The sequence below is a fragment of the Lucilia sericata genome, unplaced genomic scaffold (assembly GCF_015586225.1).
Source record: "Lucilia sericata isolate MDLA Ls3-8-SP2 unplaced genomic scaffold, ASM1558622v1 Contig000002F_arrow, whole genome shotgun sequence".
Classification (NCBI taxonomy): Eukaryota; Metazoa; Arthropoda; class Insecta; order Diptera; family Calliphoridae; genus Lucilia; species Lucilia sericata.
In genome coordinates, this window is record NW_023994043.1 from 2280314 (window position 1) to 2301557 (window position 21244).

The 21244-nt window shown below is 30.8% G+C and overlaps 6 non-coding genes across 6 annotated transcripts; all 6 read right to left on the reverse strand.

The window, feature by feature from the left end:
* Positions 1-2805: 2805 nt before the first annotated feature.
* Trnat-agu lies at positions 2806-2879 on the reverse strand. Its single transcript has one exon. It is a non-coding gene; the product is annotated as a tRNA-Thr (tRNA).
* Positions 2880-3325: 446 nt separating this feature from the next.
* On the reverse strand, positions 3326-3399 carry Trnat-agu. The gene has a single exon. It is a non-coding gene; the product is annotated as a tRNA-Thr (tRNA).
* Positions 3400-3891: 492 nt separating this feature from the next.
* Trnat-agu lies at positions 3892-3965 on the reverse strand. The gene has a single exon. It is a non-coding gene; the product is annotated as a tRNA-Thr (tRNA).
* A 227-nt stretch (positions 3966-4192) lies between these two features.
* Positions 4193-4266, reverse strand: Trnat-agu. The gene has a single exon. It is a non-coding gene; the product is annotated as a tRNA-Thr (tRNA).
* Positions 4267-6227: 1961 nt separating this feature from the next.
* Trnat-agu lies at positions 6228-6301 on the reverse strand. The gene has a single exon. It is a non-coding gene; the product is annotated as a tRNA-Thr (tRNA).
* A 627-nt stretch (positions 6302-6928) lies between these two features.
* On the reverse strand, positions 6929-7002 carry Trnat-agu. The gene has a single exon. It is a non-coding gene; the product is annotated as a tRNA-Thr (tRNA).
* Positions 7003-21244: the final 14242 nt, after the last annotated feature.

Genomic DNA, 21244 nt, shown 5'->3' on the forward strand with positions numbered 1-21244 from the left:
TAAATAGGTTTTGCCATTCACCGGGCATGGTGTACAGGACCTGGAGTTCTGAAGCGCACATCTTTTTCGTCAGGATGACCAAGATATCAATGCTAACTGTAACAGCTCTTTGTAGTCGTCTCTTGGCTGGCATTTCATTAGTTTTCTTTGCAGTTCTTCTTTGATATTCTCTACTTCTTCTTTGGGCAGTAGTTCCAAAACATTTTCGTCTACATCGAACTTGGATTTATTAATCGCCGACCATTCTTTTTGAAACCTCTTCAATATGTCCCTATGTGCTTCCAAACTTGCAGTCAAAAACCCTCTCAGCAAGACTTCTAAAACGTGGTGTCGACAAGCTCTCGACCTAAAATCTGCTCCAGGAGATTGCACGCTCCATTGAGTCTCCCAGTATTTGATGTTCTTGTATTGAAGCACATAGCCACGACCGACCGTGTATTTTAAACACCGTCTTCGCTCTATTAAGCCTTTTCTTGATAATTTAATTATTGGTAATCCCTGGATTTTTTTCACTATGCTCATGGAAATTGTGACAATTTTGAAGTGTCACAACGTCCATGGATATTTTGGTGTGTCACAACGTCCATGGACATTTAGCTATTAGATATTATGGTGGCCATTTAATTCTGAAAAATTAATTTTGACATACAATGAATGAAACATAAAAAAATTATGATTCAATAATTCGTATTTTGTATGGACCTATTTTAATAATTTTTAAGCGGCATCTCTTAAATATATAACGAGTACTTTGATTACAAGTACATTAGGGTGGCCCCGTTCGTGTGCAAAAAAATTGTACTGAAGTTCACACGAAAATGAAAGCTCGGTTTAATTTAATATACTATTTCACATTATTCTTGTCCTGGGGTTAGTATTTGGTTAGCTGAGTCTAAGGACAAAAAAGCCCTTTTGATGTTTTTATGCTATTGACCGGTTTCAGTACCAAAAAGGGCAGATTTTTTTGGGACTTCAAACCAGTGTCGCCAGATGTGGGGATTTGTCCCTAAATTGCGGATTTCATGTTTTACTTAGGGGTTTTCGTAAAATTTTGGGATTTTTTATAGGTGTATTTCATCGGATTTGACGTAGTATACATCCTCCTATCAACCTAACCTAACAATAATTTTCATTCTAGTTTTTGTGCATGGGACGTTTTTAAATATTATGAACAGGTTTCAGGCAAACTAGCAAAATTAGATAATTGAATATTCCAAATATTTAATTCTGAAACAGAAACCTGAAGGATGAACCCTTGTAGGGTTATCTTTCAGGTCAGAGAGTTTAAAAACTTCTGCGGCGTAACAGATTTGGCTGTGCACAACACACAAACACGTGTATTTCTTATGGGCAGCTTTTAGCTGCACTACCCTAGGGCTACTTAAACTTCGTGCAGCACATATAAAAAAATAATTTTCTGTGCACACTTCCAACATGTATGTATTTGGAACAATAACTTGGATAACTTAAATTCAGAGGTGATAATGAAAAGTTCACTTTAAGAACTTGTGCAATCAAATTTGAATTCCCATACAAAGATTCTGGCAATTCTAAATGCTATTTTTATTTTTGGTATTGGGCTGGCAACTCTCTTTCCCTTTTGTTAGTATAGACACAAACCAAAATAATTAACAGGGTGCAATAAAATTGATATAGTTTATTAAAATTAAAAATACAGCCTACTTTTAGGATTCAAATACTATACTTGAAAAATTAGGCATAACATAATTTGTGGTGAATTTATTTGTTATTCACCACGATTTATTTAATAACCATAACTTTTTAGTTACCACGATATGTTAAATTTGCGAGATGGCTGGTCACAGAAGCAGTGTGGGCGTAATTCTAACCTTCCCCTCTTTTTCGTTCGTTTATCAACCAACATCCTTTTCGATACGACAGTGCTGCTAATATTTTTCATATTTGTTCAATTCACAATCAAGTTGTATATTGTACCTACTAAAGTGTAGTAACTGTGATTGTGAACAGATCTTTGCAGCAAGTTTATGTTCTCAATGAAAAAAAAACAATCAAAACAAATATACATAACAATGTCAAAAGATAAAAAAAAATCAAAAAATATAAATTAAACCTGCGAAATAAACCAAATTAATTTCTTTGAATTTTCAACTCTTTTATTTTCTTTGTTCCACATTTTAAACTAATAAATAAACTGTTTTTAATACAATTTTAGTTTTTTTGTTTTGGTAAACAGCTGTTTGTTTTTGATTTCAGTGTTACCACTTTATCGTTTTTTTATGCTAAAATCTTTTGAATATTTTGTTTATATGTTGAAAAAAAAAAAACAATTGGCAACACTAAACTCTCTTACAACATTCGAAAAACATATGAAAAATTGTTGTAGGAGTTGTATATAGCTTTTGCATGGAAAATACCAACAACATTGTTATGACTATTGTAGCAGCTGCTGACATACAACGCTACAACATCGATTGTGAATTGAACAATTGTTTATTGATAAAAAAATCATTGTTGTAGATTATGCGAAAACATAATTTTTTATTATAGCAAGAATATATGTACATTCATATGTATGTATGTAGATACATACACATATATACATGAACTGTTTTATTATTAAATATGGATATTTTGCTTTTATGTGTAATATAAATATAAACGGTGGGTGTGATATTGTTTAGATTTTTACTATTTTGTTTATTATAGAATTAATATTTTTATTTATTATAGATTTAATATTTTTATTAATAATAATTATATGCACAATCAATAAATAAATTTACTTGTATGTAAAAAAAAAAATTAAAAAAAGTAATTCACTGTAGGCCCCGGCGAGATTCGAACTCACGATCTCCTGTTTACTAGACAGGCGCTTTAACCAACTAAGCCACGGCGCCAACACGAAATCTCGTGCAAATAAAGTGCTTTTAAATCAAATACACTTAAATAAATATTTTTAACTTAAAGTGATAATTTTTATTTATCACTGAATTTTAATTAATTTAATGGAAATGTAGTTTTTAATTTTACCAACAACATCAAAATATTAATGTTTAAACAAATTAAAAATTGTTTTTATTTTCTAAATTCTTGACATAATTTTATTTTTCTTAATTTTTAATATCATTCAAAATATGGAAGTCTAAAATCAATGTAAAATATGTACTATGTATTTAAATCAGGTTTAATTTTTTAAATCGTAGTAAAGAGCGGTGTTTGGGTTCTTTAATTTATAATTTTTACATTTTATTAGCATATATTTGACTATAGACCCCACTGTGCAAAGTAAACAAGGTTAGTTAAATGACATATTTTTATTTGCAAAAAATCAACCCTTGATCGAAGGCCCCGGCGAGATTCGAACTCACGATCTCCTGTTTACTAGACAGGCGCTTTAACCAACTAAGCCACGGCGCCTTGTTGCTGCCGGCTGTGACACAATTCCACAAAATTTAACCTTTTAATCAAAATTCTGTATTTGTGTATATTTTCGATTCACATTTTCACGGAGTTTTCTTTTTCACGAATGAATTCATTTTTCAGTAAAATGCCAAAAATTTACAAAAATAAAAATGTCTATGCAATAAAATAAAAGTTGAGTTATTATTGAGTGAATTCTTTTATAAAGTCTTTACATTTCTCACATTATGTATTTAAATCACATATCCTTTTTATGCCAAAATGGTGATACCACGAAATTTTGAAATAGTACTTAGTTTTCTATAGAAATAACCATTTACTATAGCTGTGAACTCCAAATTATGCTCTACATCGATAAAATTTAAGAAATAACCTTGGGCCACCGGTATTCCATATACATACATATATATGTACGTGAAAGAGTTAAGTTATATGCTCTTATAGTTAATAAAAAATCAAAATATACACAAAAAAGATGTTACCCACTATAGGCCCCGGCGAGATTCGAACTCACGATCTCCTGTTTACTAGACAGGCGCTTTAACCAACTAAGCCACGGCGCCTCCCTGGAATTTCTGATCTCCATATTTTTTTGCGATTCTTGAGTTTGAAAGAAGCAAAGATAATTTAAAAATCTCATTCTTACTTACTTACTTACCGAATATTTTATAGTATTCAGTTAAAAATCCCGAGTTTTGAGTTATGCCAGTCTTGTAGTTAATGAGCGATATAATTCTAATTATGTAGATATTTTCAGATACTAGCGTTAAAAAATGATGCAACATTGCTAAGGCCCCGGCGAGATTCGAACTCACGATCTCCTGTTTACTAGACAGGCGCTTTAACCAACTAAGCCACGGCGCCCTTTGTAACTCTTTCTAAAATGTCTGAATTATTAGTTTGTCAGAGCAATATATTAAATAAAATTGTCTAGTTGAAGTTCAGTTATCATGTAAATATGAATCAAATATGAATTTTTAATTAAACTTAGAATTACATAAACTTAGAATTACATACATACATACTTATGTATGTATTCCACGACATTCTACTAACAAAATTATACATTTACCTTGAGAGACAGATATCTCCAACAAATTTCTCAGTAAAGATATTGATAAAACACATTTTTATTATACCCTTCACCTTTGGGAGAAGGGTATATATATGTAAGTTTGTCATTCCGTTTGTAATTTCTATAATATAATTTTCCGATCCTATAAAATATATATTTATATTCTGGATCCCTATAGATAGCGGAGTCGATTAAGCCATGACCTTCTGTCTGTCCTTATGTTTGTAAAATCAGTTTTTAGAGGACCCCAGATATCGGCGAGATCTGAATAATTCTGTTAGACATGCTTTCGGGAAGATCGATTTTCTAGAAACATGAAATTAAGTATGTGGAGCCTGGCTTAAGTTAGAACCCATAAAAGGGAACTTTTTGGTACTTTTTCGTTTTTCGAAAGGTACTTTTTGAATTTTCTATAATATTGGACCTAGACACATGAAATTAAGCATGAAGAGGCCGGGTTAAGTAAGAATCTATAAAAGGGGACTTTTTTCGTTTTTCAAAAGGTACTTTTTGGATTTTTAATAATATTGGACCTAGAAACATGAAATTAAGTATGTAGAGCCTATAAAAGGGGTCTTTGGTATTTTTTCGTTCTGCAAAAGGTACTTTTTAAATTTTCTATAATATTTACCCTAGAGACATAAAATTAAATATGTAGGGTCCGGAGTAAATGATAACCTATAAAAGGTAATATTTTAGTACTTTATCGTCCTTCAAAAGGTACTTTTTGAATTATCTATAATAATGAAGCTAGAAACATGAAATTAAGTATGTAGGGACCGGATTAGGTAAGAACCTATAAAAATGGGACTTTTTGGTACTTTTCTTTCTTCAAAAGTTACTTTTTGAATTTCCTATAATATTGACCCTAGAAACATGAAATTAAGTATGTAGGGCCCGGATTAGGTGAGAACCTATGAAAAGGGGACTTTTTGGTACTTTTATTTCTTCAAAAGGTACTTTTTGAATTTCCTATAATATTGACCCTAGCGACATAAAATTAAGTATGCGGGGCCTCGAGTAAGTGATAACCTATTAAGAGGGATATTTTGAAACTTTTTCGTTCTTCAAAAGGTACTTTTTGAATTTTCTATAATATTGAACCTAAAAACATGATATTAAGCATGTAAAGCCTGGATTAGATGAGAACCGATAAAATGGGGACTTTTTGGTACTTATTCGTTCTTCAAAAAGGTACTTTTTTGAATTTTCTATAATATTGAAACATGAAATTAAGTATTTATAGTGGGAACGTGTAAAAAGGGACTATTTGGTACTTTTTAATTAATACAAATCTGGGGGAAACGATTTTTTCAACTTTTTTGTTCTATGAATGGTAGGTACACTTTTTGGTTTTTATGCACATATGCAACAACCTGATTGATCGAAAATCTATAAATAGAACTCTTACTTGTTTTTTTTTTTTTATTTCCCGAGATAATTTATGATCAACACTACACTTTACGAAAGTTTACCCCCAACAGTTTACAAACTTACTAAGGCGTGCTTAACAAAAAGCCCGTTCGTTATTCTGTTCCTCCAGAGCAACTATCATCATATTATTCTTGCATTTTTATTCATTTCGATACTAAATAATGGTCTTTCAGAGAGTAGTTTTAATGTTAATCATTCTTGAATTTCCAAATTTTTGGGGTGGGTTGTCCTTCTACTTAACAAAGGACGACAAAACCGACCACTAACGATTTCATATCAACAAGTGTTTGAAAAATATACAGCACAAACCAACTTAAGGCCCCGGCGAGATTCGAACTCACGATCTCCTGTTTACTAGACAGGCGCTTTAACCAACTAAGCCACGGCGCCGCAACAGCTGGTTTTGTTACTTTTTATGGACATAAATGATCCCCTAAGATACATACATACATATGTATTTATAACTCTCAAAAGTTATTTAACTAAGTATTAACACTGAACAAATATTTTATGAATTAAACGTGACATTAATTCCATCTATCTTTGGAAGACATTTAGTAAAGTTTATTCACAATTTAAAAACTTAATATTACTTTCATATCGCTCATTTACTACAAGACTGGTATAATCCAAAACAAGTAATAGTATTATATTCGGCTATGCCGAATCTTATCCACCATCAAACCATAGCGGTAAAAAGAATGCAATCAGGGTGATACATATTTGGAATAGGACTTAAGTCAATTATGGACAGAACTCTTTTGAATTAGCAAACTATTCATTTACAAAATTTGACGCATTCGTCTTTTTGTGGCCTTCTGGAAATTGTCTAAATCGGCCCAAGACATTGCCCATAACTGCGCAGAAACTTCGTTATATTTTAGCGAAAATAAATTTCAAACATAATACATAAAAAAGTTTTATATTTTTTTACCTGTTACTTTGAAAGTCATGTTAGATTAAATAAAATAATTATATATTTTTGAACAATAAATAAAAAATTTAACCACTGATGGAAGGCCCCGGCGAGATTCGAACTCACGATCTCCTGTTTACTAGACAGGCGCTTTAACCAACTAAGCCACGGCGCCTTAGATGCTTCAGTGTGAAATGATTTTGGCTTTGTGAAAAAGGTTTAAGAATTTTCCTTTATATGGAGCAAATAAAATCAATTAATAATTTTTAATAAATAATAAATTTAAGATATGCAATTACAATTCCAATAACATTGAATTTGTTGCTAGACAAATGTGTGCTAGGTTCGTTGTTGCCTATAGGAGATAATTATAGGGTAATTCCACAGACATTTCGACCACTTCAAATTTTCATCCCTTTCGATTTAGTTATAACTCGAAACATACATTCTACTCTTAATTGCGGTTTCTTTGGCGTATAAATTGGATCCTTAACTCATTCAGTTCATGTTTTATGGGTCTTTAAAGTAGGGCATCTCGGGTATTTTTGTTCAAAATTAGAAATGTTGATGACTGAAAAACTTTGGAACCAGTTATCCGATTTTAACAAATGATGCTTCGTTCGACAGGTCTTCGATTACTCGTTTTTGGCATTTCATTAAAATTACATGAAGTCCTGGCGCAAGGACCATATAGTGGAAAATGTCCTTTATCCTTGAATATCATAAAAAAGGATATTTTGTTTTTCTTAATTTTTTAATGACAAATAGGCAAAATTATTCTTATCGCTGTGTAAAAATTTTATAATGGGATCTCAAGGGGTTTGGAAGTTATAGGAGTTTTTATTTAGCTACATTTACAATTTCCATAGTAAATGAGTGCTTTTTATACATTTTAACACATTTATAGTCTAGTAAATTGAGGTTTTAATGCCGAATAAAGTAAAAATTACCACAGACCATCAAATTAATGTTATAAATATGATGGTGAATAATATATGAAATCATGTCTTATATAATAGAAATATTGGAGGTCATAGGTCAAAATAATTAATTTTTTGAAATATCTCCTTTTTCATACATCCTACGGATTTAGGAGTCATTACAAAATTTGTAGAAAATCAAATTTACGGCATTTTGGTTTCAGACAATTTTCCCTGTTTTGGAGTTATAGTCATTTTTTGTCCATTTATTATATGGTTTTCTAACCTCAATATATTTTGAACTACAAACGTAATTGTGATATTTTTATATACAGCCAATAGTAATAACAACATGTCATTATTTAATTATACTTTTCGCGCCTCTCTGACCCATAGTGCGATCTCTTGTAATGTAAATTTTTAAATTAAATTAGAGGCTATAATAATAAATCGAAATTAATGAAACTTAGTCGATATAATATAACTGATCAAAGCTTTAAACCTACCAAAATTTATTGATATCGGAGCAAGTTTTCATATTGTAAAATACATACGGATTAAACTGCATAATGAAATGCAATATATAATACTGTGAAAAAACTTTCATGTTGTATGTATATATGAACAGATATTTGTTAAAATCGGCGATGCTGATTCTTTAACCAGACGAGTTATGCGTACCAAGTTTAATTTCGATTCATCATTACAGCTTCTAAATGGGTCAGAGAGCAACTCTGGCGCGAGAAGTATAATTAAATAATTATATGTGTTCCTTATTAAAGGCTAAACGAACAATTATCACAATTACGTTTGTAGTTCAAAATATATTGAGGTTAGAAAACCATATCTTAAATGAACAAAAAATGACTATAACTCCAAAACTGCTGATAATAGGGAAAAATTAAATATTGACATGTTGTTATAACTATTGTCTGTACATAAAGTTATCACAATTGCGTTTGTAGTTCAAAATATATTGAGGTTAGAAAACCATTTCTTAAATGGACAAAAAATGACTATAACTCCAAAACTGCTGATAATAGGGAAAAATTGTATAAAACCAAAATGCCGTAAATTTGATTTTCTACAAATTTTGTAATGACTCCTAAATCCGTAGGATGTATGAAAAAGGAGATATTTCAAAAAATTAATTATTTTGACCTATGACCTCCAATATTTCTATTATATAAGACATGATTTCATATATTATTCACCATCATATTTATAACATTAATTTGATGGTCTGTGGTAATTTTTACTTTATTCGGCATTAAAACCACAATTTACTAGACTATAAATGTGTTAAAATGTATAAAAAGCACTCATTTACTATGGAAATTGTAAATATAGCTAAATAAAAACTTCTATAACTTCCAAACCCCTTGAGATCCCATTATAAAATTTTTACACAGCAATAAGAATAATTTTGCCTATTTGTCATTAAAAAATTAAGAAAAACAAAATATCCTTTTTTATGATATTCAAGGATAAAGGACATTTTCCACTATATGGTCCTTGCGCCAGGACTTCATGTAATTTTAATGAAATGCCAAAAACGAGTAATCGAAGACCTGTCGAACGAAGCATCATTTGTTAAAATCGGATAACTGGTTCCAAAGTTTTTCAGTCATCAACATTTCTAATTTTGAACAAAAATACCCGAGATGCCCTACTTTAAAGACCCATAAAACATGAACTGAATGAGTTAAGGATCCAATTTATACGCCATAGAAACCGCATTCAGGAGTAGAATATATGCTCCCCACTTGAAAAAAATCGAAGGAGACAAAAATTTAAAACACCGTTTTTTGGTCGCTTTATTTTGGAATTACCCTATATCTATCAATGATAAAGTAACAAATGTAAACAAACGAAGGGAAAATATTTTTAGTGATTTTGAAAAAAAAAATTTTCATGGGTAACAAAGGATAGATTTGACATTTTCGGATCGATTTGCAGGGGTTTTTTTAATTCATTGTAGATGTCAGTCATTAATGTGGTCTATTCGGAAAGAAATGGCGATCAATTAAGGAGTATATTTGTCTCGACGTTTATCGTAATATTCTCTTCTATACCTACCACCACCTATCTACCTTTATCTGGGATGTTTTTGTTAATAACATCCTGACTTTGAACGATAGTTAATACGTTCTAAATTAATATTATTAAATTTATATAAATTTCGGTGTGTTCATTTTTAAAACGAAGGAATCGGATTCAAATAAGATTTTGCAAGTACCATAGAGATTTTTTTTGCCGAATTTCATTGCTGTGCTTTTTTTATGCCAGCAATAAACGTTAAATATATTTCTGGGGGGAGCAGTTTTATATTGGGTTATTATGGACAAATCCACATACAATTTGGGAAAGAGATTTCTTTTTGGGGGATAGGGGCAATTATGTACCGATACTTTCTGGTTTCTGAAGAAATTTTTCTTTTTCGACGCTGTACTCGTATTTTCAAGCCAGTATTGAGCGTTAAAGTAACCTTTTAAAGGGGGTCTTATGTGTCTATCCTTATACAGCACAGTGGTATAGGAAAAAAAAAGAGGGAAATAATTCGGTAACTTCTAAACGGTTTATCCGATTTTAATGAAATTTGGTATGCACAAAGAGGAGGTGTTGTCGAGTTTAGGTTTTGAATTTGGACCTTATAGGCCAACCAGGGTCCCGACGGGGGGTCCTCAAATTAGGACAACTCGGCTATGTTAAATTTTTAAAACGATCCTATTTCTTCATTTGAGTTCCGATTTAAAAAAAATTTCGTATATAGAATCTCCACATTGAGCACTATAAAAAATGTCGTAGCAGTAAATTATCTCTTATAGTTTAGGAGATATTCGCATTTGAAAATTAAAATTTTAAAATTTTTACCGTTCTTACTTTAGTTTTTTGATAATAGCGGGTCCAAATATTCCCGATTTTCGCCATTTCTTTTTTTATTCGCTTAACAACAAGTTTATATATCAAGCAGTGAAAGAATTATGTAAAAATCATGACTGAGTCCAAAGTTATAGGCATTTTAATTTAAAAAATTAAAAAAAGGCGATTTTTTGCCATTTTTTTGGAAAAAAAGTATCTTTTTCTTTTTAAGTTATCTAAAAAGTTTCTAAGAAGATGTATATAGAATTTATACTTTTTGGAAAGCTGACTTTACATAAAATACGATAAATGAAACAAAACCTAAACATTTTTGATACCGAGGGGACCAGGTCCATCCAAAAAAACCCTATTTTTTATGGAAAATTCAATTTTGAGCAAAAATTCTCAAATCGCATAGTCGATATCAAATTATAGTGACCTGTTTTATATGACCCAATATGTTCTTAATCATTTTGTAACGGGTTTCGATAACCCCGCCTGGTATGGATATAATAGGCAAAAAACCAAAAAATCCCATTTTTGGGATTTTTTAAAACTTTTTTGGGAATTCCGGGATTTCTAATAAGAAAATTCGAAATTTTTATTTAATTTTGGATTTTGAGTAAAAAAATCTACCTAACTGTAAAATTTCATCAAAAAATATTCATAAATAAAATTTTTATTGCAATTTGAAAAATTTGTATCTTCGCAAAAACTGAATAAAAAACATTTTTTAATTTTTTTTAAAAAAAGTATTCCGCGAATTTTTTAATTTTCAAAAATTATATACAGCGAATAAAAAAAATGGCGAAAATCGGGAATATTTGGACCCGCTATTATCAAAAAACTAAAGTAAGGACGGTAAAAATTTTAAAATTTTAATTTTCAAATTCGAATATCTCCTAAACTATAAGAGATAATTTACTGCTACGCCGACATTTTTTATAGTGCTCGATGAGGAGATTCTATATACGAAATTTTATATCGGAACTCAAATGAAGAAATAGGATCGTTTTAAAAATTTAACATAGCCGAGGTGTCCTAATTTGAGGACCTCCGCCGGGCCCCTGGTTGGCCTATAGGGTCCAAATTCAAAACCTAAACTCGACAACACCTCCTCTTTGTGCATACCAAATTTCATTAAAATCGGATTAACCGTTTAGAAGTTACCGAATTATTTCCCTCTTTTTTTTTCCTATACCACTGTGTACAGTTTGTTACAGAAATTTTGGTTTGTAGAAAACATGATTATGTTGAATTTCATAGTTATACTCATATTTTTAAGCCAGTATCGTTAAAGCCATTTTTTGAGGAGGACGTTATATGGACCGATCCTCATAAAATTTGGTAGGCATATTTTGGTTCATATAAAACTATTTTATGCCAATTATGACAGTTTGAATTGAATTTTCAATACTAAAAATTGAAACTCTGTTTGTAAATTAAAATTCAACAACAACAAAAAATTAAATTTCAATAATTAGAAAAAATATTTTTTTCCAGTTTAGGAATATTAAACAAAATTTTAAATGGAAAGTGCGTTTAAACTATTTTAAAAAATTGCAGTTTTTTTATGGATACTACAATTTCGCGTACGGTCCTTCAAAGTGGTCAAAAAAGTAAGGTAAACTTTCGAATGTTTTGAAAACTTAAAATTTCTCACAAGAGATTAGAACTCACACGGTACTCGTATATGTGAGAGAGTAATTTCCCATATGTGAGAGTCGGACTACTTGTTATACATGGCTTAATCCATAGAGTATATAGAGCGGAAACTCTTCTGTCAAGGACCTAAGTCTGTTGTCAAAAACCTAAGTCGATTGAATGTATTAGTAGAAAAACTTATGGTAGTATTAGTATATTCCCCTTATTTGAAATAACCCAACAAACACAAAATCAAACGTTTGAAAAATTTTATTTAATATTAAACATTTACGGTTCTTTAAAAAGAGAAATTGATTTAACGTTTACATTTGATTTAGAGTTTTAAAATTTAAAAATAGTTTGATTTACAACATTTCTCGACTTTACATGAACCCTCTGTGTTTGCTGGGTAACGACATTTCAATTTATTATTCTGACATTTTCAGCACAATAATTTTTAATTTATTTTTAAAATTTTACATATCTTCGGCAAAATAAACAGATTTAGGTGGCCCAAATTCAAGAGAAAACACTCGACATTCTTACGAGTATATGGATGTGGCGAGGTCCATATACCCTTGATTCATTCAGTAACTTATCCCTTTGACACCAACTCTTCCCTATCTTGGTGTTATTGCAATCCGGTTTGCCGGGATTATAAACTGGTGATGCTAAATGTTTTGAACAGGGGCCGAACCAGGCAGCCTTTTAATTTGATACCATGGGGCTGAGTTTCCATCTTTGCCTTGTCCCGCTTATTTGAGTGTTCCATTCGGTATGTACGTGGTGGCTGCATACTCGCGGGAAGAGAATATTGATTAAAAGACTGGGGCACGATAAAGTCTATAATTCGGGATAAGTTCGGTGCTGTAGCTGAGATATTTAATTTTGGATTTTGAGTAAAAAAATCTACCTAACTGTAAAATTTCATCAAAAAATATTCATAAATAAAATTTTTATTGCAATTTGAAAAATTTGTATCTTCGCAAAAACTGAATAAAAAACATTTTTTAATTTTTTTTAAAAAAAGTATTCCGCGAATTTTTTAATTTTCAAAAATTATATACAGCGAATAAAAAAAATGGCGAAAATCGGGAATATTTGGACCCGCTATTATCAAAAAACTAAAGTAAGGACGGTAAAAATTTTAAAATTTTAATTTTCAAATGCGAATATCTCCTAAACTATAAGAGATAATTTACTGCTACGGTGCTGTAGCTGAGATAACAGATACCACGCAGAGCGTTGGAAATGAGTTGGTGTCAAATGTATATCATACGGGATGGATGTAGGGTTATATGGACCATACTCACTCAGATGTTGGTCACAATGAGTGTGTCGGTGTGCAGAGTTGAATGGTGATGTATGTAAAGTATCTTATAAATGTGATACCAATGAATTTGCCTTCCATGTCAGGGTATATTTAGGGTTTACTCTGTCCATACCAGACCACAGTGTATCTACTGATTACGTCTCTAGGTGCTATTGCCGAATCACACATTCGTGGTTGAAAACTGAAGTGATGTTTTTGCATCTCGGTAGTTAAGCAATGGTTAGAGATTAGGTAGCTCGAGTACATGAGCAAAGTTTAAGGAGCACAAAGTGGTGGTGGTGAGTCGTCTAACAAGCTTACCCAGTGGTCGTATAAAGCCAACACGACCGGTGTTCACGTAAAGCATATTCACTTATGTATCTGTTATCTTTTCGGTAACAGCACTGAACTTATCCAGAAATATAGATTTAACCCGTAATTTTGTGTTTAAACCACAGCCATCCCGAAGGGACCACTGCAATAACCGGGACAAGACAAAAAATGGAAATCCAGACGAGTACGGGAACATACATACATAATTTTGATTTTTTTTTATATAAAACTAAAAATATTTCATTTATTTACATTCAAATTGACAAATGACTGTGGGGAAATCTAACAGGTGGTATGTTGAATACACAGTACCCATATGTGTGAACAGCCTACTTTATGTTTTTTAAAAAAAATTTTGACAGGTTTCCTCTCTATGTTTCTCTATGCTCGTAGATGTGAGAGAGTAATTTTCCATATGTGAGAGTCGGACTACTTGTTATACTTTGGCTCGAGCTCTTTAGCAAAGTGCTTGTACATGGACCGGCTCAGCCATGTACAAAGATTGCCACCTGATTTCTTCATAGAAGAATTCAGGGGCGAGTGGTAGACCGTTCTCAGATCGTCTTCGAATTCAATAAGGACCCCGAATATATACAGATTTGTGGGTATGCGACCAATATTTCGATTTATTACAAACAGAATGACAAAAAGAATATACCCACATCTTTTTTTATGATGGGTATAATAAGAGGGTATTAGGGTGAACCTCATTTGGTTTTTAAGTGGAGTTGAAACCGGTTTTTTCATATGGGCATTTCCACCGAAAAGTCCACCGTGGCTCAAAAACTAAAAGTCATCAAAAATAAAATTTCAACTTCTATTATTATAGAAAAAGATTCAAATTTTATTAAATTAAAGACCCCAAAGCTTTTCTTAACCACTATGATGAGAAATCGGAATTAAAAGTTACAATAATATTTCAGGCATATTTTTGCACCTTTAGTAGCATTTGCTTTTAACAGTTTTTATTATTTTAAAGGCTAATATTTAAATGGACTTTTATCGGAATATATTTGTTGGAATAATAGTTATCTTAAAACATACAAATATAAAAAGATAAAGATCCTTAAAAGGCAAATTTTCGTTTTTCTTTCATAGACTTTTAAATGTCACGTTCGTCACATTGAAACTGAAGATTTATCCCGATAACTTTTTAGTTGGCATTCAGAAGTATTCAAAACTTTGAATCTAAATCAAGTTTAGTATATAGAACTCAATTTAAAAGAAAAAAAAATAATTCTATGCGTGGTTATTTTTTTATAGAATTTCAAAGTCTGTCACGTCACGTCACATTACATAAATTTTCTCAAGTGCAACCTTCGAATTGTGAAATATTGTTATTTAAAAAGATTTGATATTTATGCAATTTATTCAATTAGGTGATAGTTATTATTTTTTAGTTGATAAGTGGAAGAAAAAGCACAGAAATTCAACAAATGATATTTTTAAGAAATGTATGGAAAAAAGTGATTTTCGGATATCGGCTTTATATGGGCGTTATGACCGATTATTGTATTATCATCAGAAGGGTCAGTAGTTGTACATTTTAAAGTTTTTTGTGTGTTTGTATTATCAGGATGGCGAAATTTTAGTTATATATCCAAGTTTATGTGTATATCAAATGTGGGCTTTGTATGGAAGCTATGCCTAATCATGGACCAATTTTTAAAAAAATTAGGATGAACGATTTTTGTGTATGTCAAAATTATTTGTGTTGAATTTTATGGTGATATAAGCATTTTTAAAAGTTTTATGTTAATTAATGTTAATTCCTATATTATTCTTATACGGGAGCTATTTTCAACTAAAATGTTATTAAATAGTCGAAATATTTCTCCGATTCCAAAAACTTTCAACAATGTCCGTCCAAAATATATATAGATTTATCTAATAGATATATCTAATATAATTTAATTAATTTTCAATAATATTGCAAATTTCATCATTGGAAATTTTTGTCACATCACGTCATGTCACGTCACGTCACACATAACGGCTTGTACAAAAAAATCTGAAAACAATTTTTTAGTTCTAAAAGCTGAAAAACAATCAATAAATATTCCAAATTACAATAAAAAAGGCTTTAACCAAATAGCCAGGTGAAACTCGCAGATTTTAACATTTTTGTCAAAAAAGAAATAAGCAACATCTATTTCTGTCACATCACGCACTTTAACTACTTATATCTTAGGGCCATTAAGATCTTTCAATTTCTTCTTCCGACCAGTTATAGAGCTATTGAAGCCCTATATAAAAATACAAGAATTTTTAAAAATATATATGTATATATATATTTTTCATCTCTTTAAAACGTACGACCGTCACGTTCGTCACGATGGAAATGCCCATATGTTACCTATTCCAAATTTTTTTTTTTTTTTTTGAAAATGTTGAATAATCGACCACCCTAGTAGGTATTTAAGTATAATTAACAATCAACACAATGTAAATTTAGTCTTATTAACATAAAAATACGTATAAATGTATGTATGTATATTCATACCTAAGCATGTAAATGTGAACAAACAAATACATATCTATGAACATACATTAGTGTTTGTTAACAATTGTTGGTTGTAAATCTTTTAGCCAATTTCATTATCTTGGCTCCTAATCAATTTGCAAATTTAATTTCTATACATACATAAATAGTCTTAGACTCGTCTTAGTCTTAGACATATGTATGTAAATACAAATATAGGCAAGTGTACATAGAAATAGAACTTACACTTAGTAAACTAATAAAACTTTCATGGCATTCATTTGAATTTGAATCTATTTTATTCGATTCGATTGTACACACAAGTGGAAAATGTGATGCCAATTTAAGCATTTAACTCGAAATTTGATCCTTATTTTTCTCTCCTTTTGTTTTCTATTTTATTGCTGTCGCAAATGTTTGGGTGTATTAATGATTTTATGGTTATTTGTGTTTATTTTTATGCCCTGCAGTTCGAGGTGGCTATTAGCTTCCTTTATGCTCTACAAAGAATACATTCATAAGTATGTACTTATGCGACTGGCCCCATTCATTATATCTTAAACAACTTTTGACAATCTAGAAAGCAGTCACGAGACAAGTTCTAAATTTTTAATAGGTAAATAGGATGTACAAGTAAGTAGTTGGGTTACCAATGGCGCAAAAAAGAGCTGAGGGGTTTTATAATATTAAACACCACACTACTGTGAATTACTAAGTGCGTATCTATCTATGTATGTATTGTTAATTCGTCGTAAAGTAGTAAAGCATCCTTATCTTTCGATTAATGCTTTGTTGCTACTAACGTCCTTTGTTTTTCATTTCCGTTTATGGTTCTGTTGTCATTGTCATTGCGACTGTCATTGTAATCATGATCATGAATTCGTAAATAGTTATTTGTTTTTATAACAGTGCGTTTTGTGGTTTTCTGATTGTTTTCTGTAAATATGTGAGTTTGTGTAGGTGTCTTTATGGTTTTTTATTCAAAGACAAATAAGTGTTAATCTGATTTAAAAAAAAAAATGTCGAATAATGCCAACCAACATTTTCCTTTTGCACCTTGTTTGTGTCTGTCTTATTTTATCTTGGTGGGAAAATTGACATTTGCAGCAGGGATTTTCGGTTGCTGTATTAGGATTTAGATAACATTTGTTAGTTATTTCTGTAAAAGATACAAATACACTTATTTATAAGTTCAGTTATACATACACAAGAAATAGTGCATACTTTTAGGCTTATAACATTTTTTTACGATATAGACACAGATTTATTATACACTTTGCCAGAATTGCCAAAACCAATAACTACACCTTATTTATTCCCTCATAATAATAATTTTTAACATCAATAAATGACAACTATTCTTAGACACCTGAATAACAAAGAACACTATACGACAAAAATAAATTCCTGGGAAGAGATACCATTTTTCTGAATATGATTTTAAAATTTTCTAAATCTTTAGTTACGGCCAAAAACCCGATTCTTTATGCTTTCCTGCATTTAAAATTTAAATTAAAAACAAACAAAATTTATATGGACTTTAGGGTCATACACTCCCTCTCACTTAAGTAGGTTCACTGTTTTGTTTACATTCAAATTAATTTTTTTCAAAAAATAATGGACTAATTAGTAATATTAAAATTTTAAATAATAACATGATGTCTTAGGTATCACTAGTGAGACAAAAATGAGCGCAATACCTAATAGCGGATTTTTAATAATTTTTTTCTAACATACTACGTTTTTTAGCTATATATTTTTGGCTCACTTGATTAGGTTCAATCAGAATAAAATCAGTTTACTGCTGGCAGTGAGTAAAATCCATTCATATTCTATTGTCTGTGAATATAGACAATATATTTTTTAACAAATAGGTTGCGGTAAGCCATTAACTAAAGAATAAAATGGCAAAATTCAAGCGTTTTTGGAAGCTGTTCAAAATCACAGGAATTTGCAAAAAAAAAATTGGGCAAATTCAGAATGTTATTCGCAATTTTATAAGAAAACTGTTTGAATATTAGGAAAACATAAATGAAACTGCATATAGAGTCAAAACAAAAGCGGATAGAAGAGATTTCATAAAATTTGCCACCAAGTCAAGTGATTCTGTAGCAAAAATTAGAGAAAAAGTGGGTGTTACAGCAAGCCTAGCTATAGTAAAACGAATTGTAAGAAGGGCCAAGGCTTTAGAAATATTAAAAAATTAATTAAAGCCACTCCAATTGCCACTCGCAAAGAGAAAACCTCTTCAGTTTGCACGTGAACACATGGTTATAAAAAGCTATATCAACATCTTGTTTTTTTTCGGATGAAAAAGATTTTTAATTTAGAAGGTCCAGATCGATATAATCATTATTTTTATGATTTTTGAAAGGAGTCGTTTGCATAGTTGTTGAGGATGTGGGATGTAGTGGGGGCAATTTCGTATTATGAAACATGTGAGCTTAAATTTCTTTCATCTAGTAAGAATTGTAATAATTGTAATGCTATACTGGAAACAGTTTTTTTCACATTTTCGGATATCTTTGAACCATTGCCGTGTATATTTCTAAAATATAATGCCCCGATCCATACCGCCAGGGCTGTAAAAGGGTGGATTCGAAGCCTGAATGTAAAAATTTGGAGTGGCCTCCATAATCTTCTCATCTATTTATTATTGAAAAGGTTTCGGATATTCTTTCTCGTAATGTGTATAGGTCAGGCAGACAGTATGACACAAAAGAAGCCTAAATTGGAGGAACTAAAAAGGCTTGGACCGAAATTTCCTTGCCATTACTTAAGAATCTTTATAACTCTTTATCACCTCAAATTTTCGGAGTTATATCAAGTAATGGCGGATATGTTTCGATCGTCATAAAAGTTGAAGGGAGGATTCATGGTTATCAAAACGTTAATAAGTCAATTATAGATGTTAAATTCAAATGAGGTCAAATGAGGACCGATCATTGCTAAAAACTATATTTGACGTAGTTATGAGCTAAAAAGCCCAAATCGTAAGGTCCGGTTATATGGGGCCTAAGCTCCTTTAGGCCCAAAAACATATATGGATAAATTTCATTAAAATATCTTGAAACTTGCTTTCACTACACAGAAAAAATTATCGGTAGTTTATTTTCAATTAACATGTTTTACTCTTTCTTTAACTTTTATTTAAACAATTTTTTAATTGTCATAATTATCTCATTGTTTTGATCCTAAGTATACAAATTTGATTAAGCTTTTAATTGAATCAATTAATTTTTTAATTGGCTGAAAAAGTTTTTCCAGCCTACTTTTTTATTTTGGTTTTTTGTTTTGGTATTTTATTTAAATAATTTCATTATTTATAACGGAAAATAATTCTCAAATAGTCAATAATATTTTAGGCATAAGAAGTTGAAGTTTCATAAATATTTTAAAATGTATAAATCATTTTATATGTTCAAATGTGACAATAAAGAGATATTTTTGAGAGTGCTTATCGCATTGTTAAAGGTAAAGGAATTCTTTAATGTTGTAAGCATTCAATTAATGCTTTGATTGTTTCAATCATCGACTTTATTGATTTTTAATACATTTTTAACCAAACTGTTCAATTTATTTGATTAATAAACTAATTAAAATGTAAGTTTTATTTTATTAAATATTTAATTTATCCAATTAATGAATTAACTAATTTTAAATTTTGAATTTAATTACTGATGTTAATTGTTTTGATTATTTCTTTAATTGGAAAAAAAATATTTTTTTTACAAATTTCATAATTGATATCATCATTTTGTTGATAGGTGCAAAACTTGCTTGATACAATCAATTTGATAATTAAAACACATTTTCAGTTTTTTCTGTGTAACTTGAGCGCAAGATTTACATCTATAGCCAGACAGACAGATGGACGGACATGGCTTAATCGAATCCGAAACTGATGCTGGTTGATAGGAGGATGTATCTACATCAAATCCGAAGAAATACACCTAGGCCACTATCGGGCCTGTTGTGCGCTTCTTTTCATGGAAAATGTTTGTTGGTAAAAACAAAAACCATATATAGTATTCACTAAATGTATTATCGTCCGATATTCAGAAACTCAGTTTTCTGAACGTAATTCCTAAGAATTTTCCAATCAGTGTTCGTGAGCGATATTATATCCGGAATAATATCACTTCCAAGATATTTGGATCTAATTTTGGTGAAAGCCTGACAATGGCAAAGAAAGTGCTCCAGAGCTTCACTGTCCTCTCTACATGCTCTACATTCGTCTGAATCCGCACGTCCAATTTTGTATAGCTGAGCCCGTAATCAGAATACGGACCATCATACTAACCCCAGTGGAGGCTTCTCGTCCTGCTCTCGTTAGGGTCACCCCATAGGATCTTTGTTGTTCTATCCACGGTTTCATTATTTCAAGAGGTCTTATGGGTTTCTCTCACCCATGATTTTAATTCTGCCCTCGTTGCATCATATGGTTTTGCGTTCGTCAGGTTAACTACCTCGAGATCTCTTCCCTTTAAAGCTATTGCATTCACTCTTTCATTGCCGACTACTTTCGAATGGCCTGGTACCCATATGATGTGAACCTTACCTCTGGGAAAGTATTCGGTTAGCGTTTTTTTACAATCCAATACGGTTTTAGATTTAACTTTATCATCTTCTGATATCGCCCTAATTGCATTCTGGCTGTCGGTAAAAATGTCAAGCCCTGTAGGCGCCATATTTATTCTAATCCAATTTCATCGGTATAGTTTAAGGTTTTTATCTTAGTTGTGCTTTAATAAATTAAATAAACCTCTTGTTCGAAATGTACAAAACATTTACAAATTTAAATCTTTATTATAAATTAGACCTAACATTTAATAAGTTTTAAAGATTTACATTTTATTTCTAT